The sequence below is a fragment of the Triticum urartu genome, chromosome 4 (assembly GCF_003073215.2).
Source record: "Triticum urartu cultivar G1812 chromosome 4, Tu2.1, whole genome shotgun sequence".
In the NCBI taxonomy this organism is placed as follows: Eukaryota; Viridiplantae; Streptophyta; class Magnoliopsida; order Poales; family Poaceae; genus Triticum; species Triticum urartu.
Genome location: NC_053025.1, coordinates 554,017,242 through 554,029,648, shown reverse-complemented (window position 1 = coordinate 554,029,648; position 12,407 = coordinate 554,017,242).

Genomic DNA, 12,407 nt, shown 5'->3' with positions numbered 1-12,407 from the left:
ACATGATAAACATCACATGCAATCAAATAGTGACATGATATGGCCAATATCATTTGCTCCTTTTGATCTCCATCTTCGGGGCTCCATGATCATCGTTGTCACCGGCATGACACCATGATCTCCATCATCATGATCTCCATCATCGTGTCTTCTTGAAGTTGTCTCGTCATCTATTACTTCTACTACTATGGCTAACGCTTTAGCAATAAAGTAAAGTAATTACATGACGTTTATGTTGACACGCAGGTCATAAATAAATAAAGACAACTCCTATGGCTCCTGCCGGTTGTCATACTCATCGACATGCAAGTCGTGATTCCTATTACAAGAACATGATCATCTCATACATCACATATATCATTCATCACATCCTTTGGCCATATCACATCACAAAACACTTGCTGCAAAAACAAGTTAGACGTCCTTTAATTGTTGTTGCAAGTTTTTACGTGGCTGCTATAGGTTTCTAGCAAGAACGTTTCTTACCTACGCCAAAACCACAATGTGAATTGCCAATTTCTATTTACCCTTCATAAGGACCCTGTTCATCGAATCCGATCCGACTAAAGTGGGAGAGACAGACACCCGCCAGCCACCTTATGCAACTAGTGCATGTCAGTCGGTGGAACCAGTTTCACGTAAGCGTACGTGTAAGGTCGGTCCGGGCCGCTTCATCCCACGATGCCGCCGAATCAAGATAAGACTAGTAATGGCAAGCAAATTGACAATATCGACGCCCACAACTGCTTTGTGTTCTACTCGTGCATAGTAACTACGCATAGACCTAGCTCATGATGCCACTGTTGGGGAACGTAGCAAAATTTTAAAATTTTCTACGCATCACCAAGATCAATCTATGGAGTCATCTAGCAACGAGGGAGAGAGGAGTGCATCTACATACCCTTGTAGATCGCGCGCGGAAGCGTTCAAGAGAACGGGGTTGATGGAGTCGTACTCGACATGATCTAAATCACCGATGACCAAGTGCCGAACGGACGTCACCTCCGCGTTCAACACACGTACGGTTGGGAATACGTCTCCTCCAACTTGATCTAGCAAGGGGGAAGGAGAGGTTGATGAAGATCCAGCAGCACGACGGCGTGGTGGTGGAAGCAACGGTGATCTCGGTAGGGCTTCGCCAAGCGCAGGGAGACGGAGGAGTGTCACGGGAGGGAGAGGGAGAGGCCAGGGGCTTGGGTGCGGCTGCCCTCCCTCCCCCACTATATATAGGGTGCCTAGGAGGGGCGCCGGCCCTAGGAGATCCAATCTCCTAGGGGGGCGGCGGCCAAGGGGGTGCCTTGCCCCCCAAGGCAAGGGTGGCGCCCCCACCCCTAGGGTTTCCAACCCTAGGCGCAGGGGGAGGCCCAAGGGGGGCGCACCAGCCCACTAGGGGCTGGTTCCCCTCCCACTTCAGCCCATGGGGCCCTCCGGGATAGGTGGCCCCACCCGGTGGACCCCCGGGACCCTTCCGGTGGTCCCGGTACAATACCAATTACCCCCGAAACTTTCTCGATGGCTGAAACTTGACTTCCTATATATAAATCTTCACCTCCGGACCATTCCGGAACTCCTCGTGACGTCCGGGATCTCATCCGGGACTCCAAACAACTTTCGGGTTACCGTATGCTAATATCTCAACAACCCTAGCGTCACCGAACCTTAAGTGTGTAGACCATACGGGTTCAGGAGACATGCAGACATGACCGAGACGCCTCTCCGGTCAATAACCAACAGCGGGATCTGGATACCCATGTTGGTTCCCACATGCTCCACGATGATCTCATCGGATGAACCACGATGTCGAGGATTCAATCAATCCGTATACAATTCCCTTTGTCATTCGGTACGTTACTTGCCCAAGACTCGATCGTCGGTATCCCAATACCTAGTTCAATATCGTTACCGGCAAGTCACTTTACTCGTTCCGTAATGCATGATCCCGTGATCAACCACTTGGTCACATTGAGCTCATTATGATGATGCATTACCGAGTGGGCCTAGAGATACCTCTCCGTCATACGGAGTGACAAATCCCAGTCTCGATTCGTGCCAACCCAACAGACACTTTCTGATATACCTGTAATGTACCTTTATAGTCACCCAGTTACGTTGTGACGTTTGGCACACCCAAGGCACTTCTACGGTATCTGGGAGTTGCACAATCTCATGGTCTAAGGAAATGACACTTGACATTCAGAAAAGCTACAACAAATGAACTACACGATCTTTGAGCTAAGCTTAGGATTGGGTCTTGTCCATCACATCATTCTCCTAATGATGTGATCCCGTTATCAATGACATCCAATGTCCATAGTCAGGAAACCATGACTATCCTTTGATCAACGAGCTAGTCAACTAGAGGCTCACTAGGGACGTGTTGTGGTCTATGTATTCACAGATGTATTACGATTTCCGGATAACACAATTATAGCATGAACAATAGATAATTATCATGAACAAAGAAATATAATAATAACCATTTTATTATTGCCTCTAGGTCATATTTCCAACTGTTCCCCGATACCCATCCTCAATCTCGCAGGGTCGCGGCCCGCGGCGCCGCCTTATTCCGAACTCGGCGGCCTCCGAGTACGAGCAGTCTTGCCCACTGCCGCCTGCAAGCTCCGACCGATCACGTCCGAGGACCTGAACGGGCGTCTGAACCCGTCGGGGCATTGAGCTCGACGCGCCTCCCGTCTCCACGACTGCCCCGGGCCGACCTTCTTTGTTGCTTCACTGTGCAGTGGCCGCCAAGTACCATGAGATGGCCATGGTGCCCCGCAAGATGATACTGAAGATTGAAGTGGAGTCTCTCGACTGAATCAAGGGGACTTTGGTGTTGTTTTCTTCTCTTCATGGGACTCATGCAGGTTGATTTCTACTGTTCTATTTATTTTTTAAGGAAATTTCTACTATTATATGGTATTTGGGTCTCCATGAATAGTTGCGTACAGGATCTGAATTAAGAATTATGTCATCTGTTGATCTTGTGCAGGTTTATGCTGTCGTCCCGGTGAGGTGTAGGGTGGCTGCAGGTGCTTCGTTCAAGGTGTTGCAAATACCATGAGGCTGTGCAAACAAGTGGGTCAGTTATCATTTTACTTTCGATTGTAATTACCAGGGGAAAAATGTGTGGTTATCTACTATAGCCAAGTGTTTGTTTTCTTTTGCTAACATCTTGATAATAGTATGGCACACACACATTCCTTGTATTATGTAACTTCTTCATTGTCCTTTGCACATAAATTAAAGAGAATTCCTTATTTAACATCGTGTCTAAATTTTATGCCCTATTTGACATTCACAAATAATTTCTTCCCTATCTAACAACGAGTCTAAATTTTATGCCTTTTATAACAATTTTATTCATTTTGAGGCCAAATTAACACCTAAAAAGACTCTTTTGCCCTTAAGTGGTATGTTTGTGTGCGCGTGTATGTTGTTACGTGCGTGCGCTTGTACGTGTACGTGTGTGCTACTGCTGAGTGTCTGTGTGTGTGCGTGTGTGTCTGCTACTGCATGTGTACGTGTGTGTTTGCTGGTGGGTGTGTAGGTGCATGTGTGTGTGGGCGCGCGTGCTGTTGCGTGCATGCGTGTTTATGCATTACCAAAAGGTATTAGATGTATTTGTTCTACCTATCTGACTCCTTAATTTTTGCCCTGGTCAGTCTACGGTAAAGATAAAAAAGGCCCACGAATGGATTGCCTAACAAAAGGCCCCACCAATGCAGCGTGGTGATTTCATCTCTTCTTCAATTTTCACGCATGCAATCACTGGACAGATCCGAAAATAAATTATGCATGCAGTTGGGAGTTCCACGAGAGAAAATACTCCCTCCGGTTCTTTTTAGTTCGCATATAAGTTCTTTTCGAAGTCAAACTATCTCTACTTTGACCAAACTTATAGGAAAAAATACCAACATTCACAATGCCAAATCAATATTGTTAGATTCATTATGAAATGTAGTTTCATAGTATATATATATTTGGTATTGTAGACGTTGGTATTTTTTAACATAAATTTGGTTAAACTTTGCAAAGTTTGACTGGACACAAATCTAATATGCAGAGTAAAAAGGATCGGAGGGAGTATCATTCTCGCGTGAGATGGAAAGGAATCCCATGCATGCAGGGAGATAGTTAAGGAGGCCGCGGGGCCGTGAGTAAGCAGGAAATAAATCACTAGCTTGTTGCTACGTGCGTATGTGCTGCTACGTGTGTGCTACTGTCCTCGAACTGATGCTACGTGTGTGCTATTGTCCTTGCATTGATGCTACGTGTGTGCTACTGCCTTGCACACACACATACCACATGAAGGGTAAAAGAGTCTTTTTCGATGTTATTTAGGCTCAAAATAGACAAAAGTGTTAGAAAAGACATAAAATTTAGACTCTTTGCTAGATAGGGAAGAAAAAGTTTTTTGATGTCAAATAAGGAAACAAAATTTAAGATAGTGTTAAATAAGGAATTCTTTCCATAAATTATTATATGCTATGCCACAAAATGGACAAATTGGGAGTCAAATTTTTCTATTAGCTGTAACTGACTGGCAGTATACAAAAACAATGTTTGTATTTTTTTATGGTTGTTTTATTTGAGTTTCCTAACATACAGAAATGCCTGATTTTGTCTCCTGGAGAGGTGATCGAGGCCCAAGGGCAGCAGTGCATGTAAGGAGCGAGCGGAGGGGGATGTCGTCGCTGGCTGATCTAGCATCTAGCCATAGGAGATGAGACGATGCTCCTGGTTTGGGATGGTCGTCCAAGAGGTACTTGACCGCCGAGGCATCCCTGGTCCTCATCCTGCGCCGGTTCGGCGGCCGCTCCAGCAAGCCTGTCCAAGAGGTATATCCCCCCTTCTCAGTAAGGAGGTCGCTCCAGTGCTTTTGATTATAGTGATTTCAGTCAGTAGGTAATACTCTCTCCGTCCCATAATATAAGAACGTTTTTGGCACCACACTCCAAAAGGTATATTCCCCCTTCTCAGTAAGGAGGTCGCTCCGGTGCTTTTGATTATAGTGATTTCAGTCAGTAGGTAATACTCCCTCCGTCCCATAATATAAGAACGTTTTTGGCACTACACTAGCTTGTTGAGATGGACAATGTAGTGCCAAAAACGTTCTTATATTACGGGACAGAGGAAGTACTAAACATGCTAAAATTCATTAGAATATGACTTGCAAGGTGATGGGTTCACAACCTTTTTGCTGTGAAAAACAGTTATAATAGGAGATTCAGACAATGTTTTTCTGATTAGGCACTGGAATATGACCTTTTCCCTTAAAATTAGCTAATAAACTGTATATTTAGGCAGTGTATGGCGCCATATAGAATGGCCAGTAATTATGTATAGTATTTCTTCGAAAACCAGAATTAGCTAAATTTGGAGGAATGGCTGCTTTATGTGAAATTCTTGCACGCGTTGGTACAAGTACATTACCCCGCCTCAGCGATAATCATCGTTGACAAATATGGCAGTCACCTTTTGTTATTGGTAGTAATCAATAATGCTAGCTACATCATGCATTTGTAAGTAGTCACTTATGGTACTGTTTTAAAAGTAAGGATGTTGTGATGCAGGTAGGTTTGGATCAGTTGGTGCAAATGATAGAAGCGGAACATGTAACTCATCAACAACTTCTGAGATGTCCCCGCAAAATAATAATTCTGAGATGACATGGCGCCTATTCCATAGGATTTAGGGGCCATAATAGCGACCACATTTTTCTCCATTAGTTGCAGTGCTGCAACAAAGTACCATTTTATGATTCATTTCATAGCCTATTGAAGCAAGTAGCAACTGACTTACATACACAATTGGAGGCAATAAGGCAATAAAAATTGCACATGAAAAAGACTATGATATTGTGGTATTATTATCTTGGGAAAAAGAGAAGTAGATTTTAACTGGTAGATAAAACTTTGAGAATATATGTAGCCGAATTAAATTCCGAGGACATATGTAGTTGTTAGCAGGCCACTGAATTTCATTAACTGGTCTTTAGAAAAGACCCAATAAAAAATCAGGCCAAACTAAGTCCCTGAGAAGAGACCATCAATGCAGCACGTGACTATCATCACTTATTATGACAAGTGGCACAATAGCAACAGAAGCCTCCTGACAATTGGATGGACACTAAGTATCACACATTCACAATGCAAAACATAAGCATACAAAGACAAGTCTTTTATCTATCTTTCATGTCATCAGATTAATTTCCATTATTTGTCAAGTTCCATCCTTCTCTCCTCAAATAGATTTCTGGTTCGTTATACATACATGTCCATGACAAGAACAACCAAATAACAAATGACTTGTCAAGGGTATTGTTACATATTTGCATCTCAGCAATACAAAATAAGCTTACATGCTGAAAGTGCATTCATATCTAGACAGAAGCAGCATCTAGCATCGCCAGAGACTGCAACTCGGCAATTGCAGATTTTTTGCTGCTCTATGTGGTGAGATAAGTACGAAGGTGTTTAGATTCCACTCTCGGCACGAGGACCGAGTAGGTTAGGAGATGCCCAGGGAGGTCATCGTTCAGCTCATCGCTAGCGTAGAGGTCCTAGTACTTGTTTGCCATCTTGTTCGCCCTTTGGACAAACTCCAGGCTCCCCGGGTAGATGAAATCATCCTGCAGCATGCTGAGGTGCTCACCTAGCAGCAGAAAGTCACCTAGCATGTGGTACAAGGATTCTTTTTTGCATCTAACAGATCTTGCAGCTGCAAGGTACTTTTAAAGCTTTGCCTGCACAATTATAACAGATCTTGCAGCTGCAGATCAACATTATGAGTAATAGTTTCTTCTTCAACTTTAGTAGATTCTACTACTTTCACTTCAGGAGGATGATATTTAAATCACTTCTCCTTAGGGAGATCAACATGGTAGCAAAAGATTCACAAAAAGAAGCTACTATATCAGAGTCAAGTCCATATTTAGTGCGAAAATGACGAAAAGCATCGGTATCCATAAAAGATTTAACACAATCAAACTTAATCTTTATACCTGACTCTTTACCTTCATCGAGTTCCCAATCTTCAGAGTTGCGTTTAATTATCTCCAATAAATCCCATTTGAATTTAATATCTTTCTTCATAAAAGAACCAGTACAAGAAGTATCGAGCATGGACCGATCATTATGAGAAAGCCGAGAATAAATTTTTTGAATAATAATTTCTCTTGAGAGCTCATGATTGGGGCATGAATATAACATTGACTTAAGCCTCCCCCAAGCTTGAGCGATACTTTCTCCTTCACGAGGCCAAAAATTATATATATAATTCCGATCACGATGAACCAGATTCATAGGATAAAACTTCTGATGAAATTCCAATTTCAATCGGTTGTAGTTCAAAGATCCAATATCATCACATAGCCTATACCATGTTAATGATTTTCTCTTCAGAGATAAAGGGAAGACCATCTTATTGACAACATCCTCGGGTAAACCTGCAAGCTTAAATAATCCACAAACTTCATCAAGTGCATATCAGGATGTAATGTTCCATCTCCTGCATAAGGATTAGCTAGCAGTTTCTCTATCATACCCGAAGGAATGTCATAATAAATATTTTCAGTAGGTGCAGTAGGTTGAGGAGAAACTCTTTGCTCTACCGGTCGAAGTGAAGATACCCCGAATAAGCCTCTCAAAGGATTATTTTCCATAGTAACAAGTGACAGTAAATTTTAAAGCACTATATAAATGTTTCCTTACCAAAGGCGCTTCACTCCCCGGCAACGGCGCCAGAAAAGAATCTTGATGACCCACAAGTATAGGGGATCTATCGTAGTCCTTTCGATAAGTAAGAGTGTCGAACCCAACAAGGAGCAGAAGGAAATGACAATCGGTTTTCAGCAAGGTATTCTCTGCAAGCACTGGAATTATCGGCAACAGATAGTTGTGTGATAAGATAATTCGTAATGGGTAACAAGTAACAAAATTAAATAAGGTGCAGCAGGGTGGCCAATCCTTTTTGTAGCAAAGGGCAAGCCTAGATGACCTCTTATATAAAGCAAAGCGCTCCCGAGGACACATGGGAATTACTGTCAAGCTAGTTTTCATCATGCTCATATGATTTGTGTTCGTTACTTTGATAATTTGATATGTCGGTGGACCGGTGCTTGGGTGTTGCCCTTCCTTGGACAATTCTCCCACTTATGATTAACCCCTCTTGCAAGAATCCATGACCATGAAAGAAGAATTAAGATAAATCTAACCATAACATGAAACATATGGATCCAAATCAGCCCCTTACGAAGCAACGCATAAACTAGGGTTTAAGCTTCTATCACTCTAGCAACCCATCATCTACTTATTACTTCACAATGCCTTCCCCTTGGTCCAAATCATTGCAAAGTAGTCGACGTTCACATAACACCACTAGAGGAAAGACAACATATATCTCATCAAAATATCAAACGAATACCAAATTCACATGATTACTTATAACAAGACTTCTCCCATGTCCTCAGGAACAAACGTAACTACTCACAAAGCATATTCATGTTCATCTATTGATTATCATTAAGGATCTGAACATATGATCTTTCACCGAATAAACCAACTAGCATCAACTACAAGGAGTAATACAAATCTGAGGTTTTCAGACAAAGATCAGATACAAGAGATGAACTAGGGTTTGAGAGGAGATGGTGCTGGTGAAGATGTTGATGGAGATTGACCCCCTCTTGATGAGAGGATCATTGGTGATGACGATGGCTTTGATTTCCCCCCCAGAGAGAAGTTTCCCCGGCAGAACAGCTCCGCCGGAGCCCTAGATTGGTTCTGCCCAAGTTCCGCCTCAAGACGGCGGCGCTTTGTCCCAAAAGCTTCCTTCTAATTTTTTCCAGGTCAAAACACACCATATAGTAGAAGATGGGCATCGGCGGCCTGTCAGGTGGCCCATAAGGCAGGGGGTGTGCCCAGGGGGGTAGGGCGCGCCCTCCACCCTTGTGGATGGCAAGTGGCTCCCTTTGGTGCTTTCTTCGTCTAATATTTTTTTATTCCAAAATAATTCTCCGTGAAGTTTCAGGACTTTTGGAGTTGTGCAAAATAGGTCTCTAATATTTGCTCCTTTTCCAGTCCAGAATTCCAGCTGCCGGCATTCTCCCTCTTCATGTAAACCTTATAAAATAAGAGAAAAAGGCACAAGTATTGTGATATAATATGTAATAACAGCCCATAATGCAATAAATATCAACATAAAAGCATGATGCAAAATGGACGTATCACACGTGCACACTTACTAGGTTGTATACAAGGTTTGATCTGATCATTACCAACTCATAGCAGCAATGGGAGGAGATGACGGTGTAATACACCGGGGGTGGCTCATCATCGGGGAGCCTGACAGAAGGCTTGACAGTAAGCCCAAGAGGCCCATCACTTATCCAACAATACGAGGGAGCGACATCCTTGGACCATCTTGATCCCCTAGCTGGTGGCGGCGGCCACCTAGATCGCATATCCCCTTGTAAAACCCTAGCCTCCGTCGTGTATATAAGGGGAGGCTAGAGGTCTCTCAGAAGAGGCACTACTCTCCGTAGAATAACTTGAGGTAGCCATATCCATCGACACCATTGTAACCCCTCATACGAGGTATCCCCAGCATGAATAACAACAAGGTATTTCTCTCCGGAGGCCCAAACTTGAATAAATTCCCCGTGAGACCTCCGATCTATGACTTCCAGCTATGCAAAGCACCATACTGAGGGACATAATGGTTTTCTGCACAGTTAGTTGGCGCACCAGGAACGGACCACATCTCAGATTAGATCTTCCTCAGCCGCCGGCGGTCTCCCGCCGAGGGAGAACCTTACTTTTGGCTTCGCCACCTTCATCGTTGACGGGGCAGGCGGGGTCAACATCAACCCACCAGCCCACCCTACCCCTCATGATATACATCGGTGTCATGCCCTTCATCATAAACAACCACAGCGACCTCCATATGCGCCTCCCGCTGATTCGCCAGATCGAATCAACATCTTCACCAACAAGAGAGACATCTCCGCCGCCCACCTCCGGCCTAGGACGCCTTCTTGGGCCCCGGGATGCCAGAGCCCCACACCAACAGGCGATGTTCAAACGCCTACACGACCAGATCAATTGCAAGGCCGACGGCTAGCCAAATGCATCGGGCAACACGACACCTTCAACGCCGACCTCTGACTCCGAGGATGGCGGTGCGCCAGTAACTCCAACGCAGCTCCCGGGTGTTGCGGGTCGGACGCTGCGGCAACCTCGCACGTTTCCACTAGCCCACCCAGCCTCACACCTTATCGTGATGGTTTGCGACAACTGCTTGAACACACACATACGGGAGGATTGCATCGTTGATGGTTCCACCTCTGACAGCAACACAAACACGATCAACCTCATCCCGCTCTCAGATGACGAGAGCCACGACAACAGGGTGATCCGCTTTCGATGCTTTGTGCTCTGAGCTCAGAACGATTCTGTGAGAACTTCAAGATAACCGAGTGTTTTTGCTTGCTTGGCCTTACCTCACCCGCCTTACACCTCATGATCCATTTGTACTCATGCGGACATGACACACTCCAGAAAGCTACATGTTATAGATGGTTGCAACACTAGGAAGAGTACCTTTTACTTGATACTTTCCGTGAGAGATCACCCTAATAATTGACTACTTCGCAATCAAAGGTTTCAAACAACAAAGGGATAAACATCTCGGGCAATTCATAATCGCATGATATGGTATAACCCTTGGCGCCGGGAACGTCTCCATGATCCTCCAAGGTCTTCATGAAAGTACTCCTAGATGATGTTGTAGCCACCATCATGTTCTTATGTTACTACAAAAAAATACACTTCCGTGATGATACATGTTTGTCACAGTAGGTCGCGTTTTTTGTCATGCATGTACATCCATGACGATTTTATGATAGAAGCAAGATAGTCATACCTGTGCTGTCGTAGAAGTGTTCCATGACATTACCAAAATTATCATCACGGAAGTGTCCACTTCCATGACGATAAATCGCGTGTCACGGAAGTGCTTTCGTCAAGGGTGACCGACATGTGGCATCCACCGTAACGGAATGCCATTAAGCTATCGGGTCCGGTTTTGGATCCGATAACCCGTTAATAGCCCGGACCAATGGGGATTTTCCACGTGTAAAATCATCATTTGCCGGAGGAAACACGTGTTGCCTCACCGTTGGGACAGATGTCATCCACTCATTGGACAGGAGGTGCCTATGATAGGTCGACACATGGCACGGCCCAACAGTGGCCCATTCCGGTGAAAAAGGCCAGCCCAGTAAAAATTAGCAGGCCGGCCCATATAAGGCCTACTTGTGTCAGGTCCATTTAAGCCCACGGCCCATACGAGATGTGCCAATTTGGCCCGTTAAAGATTTGATACCATTGCAGCCCATCGTCAGTTCGAGCCTGTTAACAACCCGCTATATATTTGGGCTCAATATCGGCCCGATGAGATTTCGGCCTGTTAACGACCCATTCAGTGGATGGGCCAATTTTCACGATGTACATCTTTCGGCCTTTTAGCGGCCCATTTAAATGTTGGGCTAATTTCTGGCCCGGTGTGTCTTTCAGCCTGTTGACGGCCCATAAATCAGTTAGGCCATTTGTAGTCGAACCTGAGTTTCGGCCTTTAGCGACCCATTTAAGTGTTGGGCCAATTTCCGGCCCAGTGTGGCTTTTAGCATGTTGACGGCCCATATATCATTTGTAGTCGGACCTGAGTTTTGGCCCTTTAATGGCCCATGCCTTTCATGGTCCAATACCAGCCCGATTTCTCTTTCGGCCTGCTAAAGGCCCACAACACAGTTGGGCCATTTACAATACGACCTGACTTTCGGCCTCTTAGCGGCCCATGCTCTTCATGGTCCAGTACAAGCCCACTGTCTCTTTCGGCCTGCTAAAGGCCCACGGTATAGTTGGGCCATATGTAGCCCGAACTTAGTAACGGCATGTTAACATCCCGTGAAATCAATTGGGCCCACCTATTACCCGCTTCGATGTCGGCCTGTTAACGACCCAGGAGTTAAGAGGGCCGACAATTAACTTTCGGCCTGGTAACGGCCCATTAACTTAATGGGACCACTAAAGTCCGTACATGTCTTTAGGCCAAATTAGATAATTTGAGCCCATTACGATGAGCAATTATGCATAGGACCAAAACCGATCATGCAAAGGTATGGCATACAGGGAAAAACGTTGCACATCCAACATATATTACATGAAATTACATCCACTGGGAAATCAAAGATTGATGCCAGTGCAAATAAATGAACAGAACCTAACGATCTACAACGTCACAATATGCAACCTCAGCACGGATGACGTCCATACGCATGTGGGCAAGTTCTTGCTGCTTTGCTACACTGTCTCTGAAAACATTGATCAGTTGTTGTATCG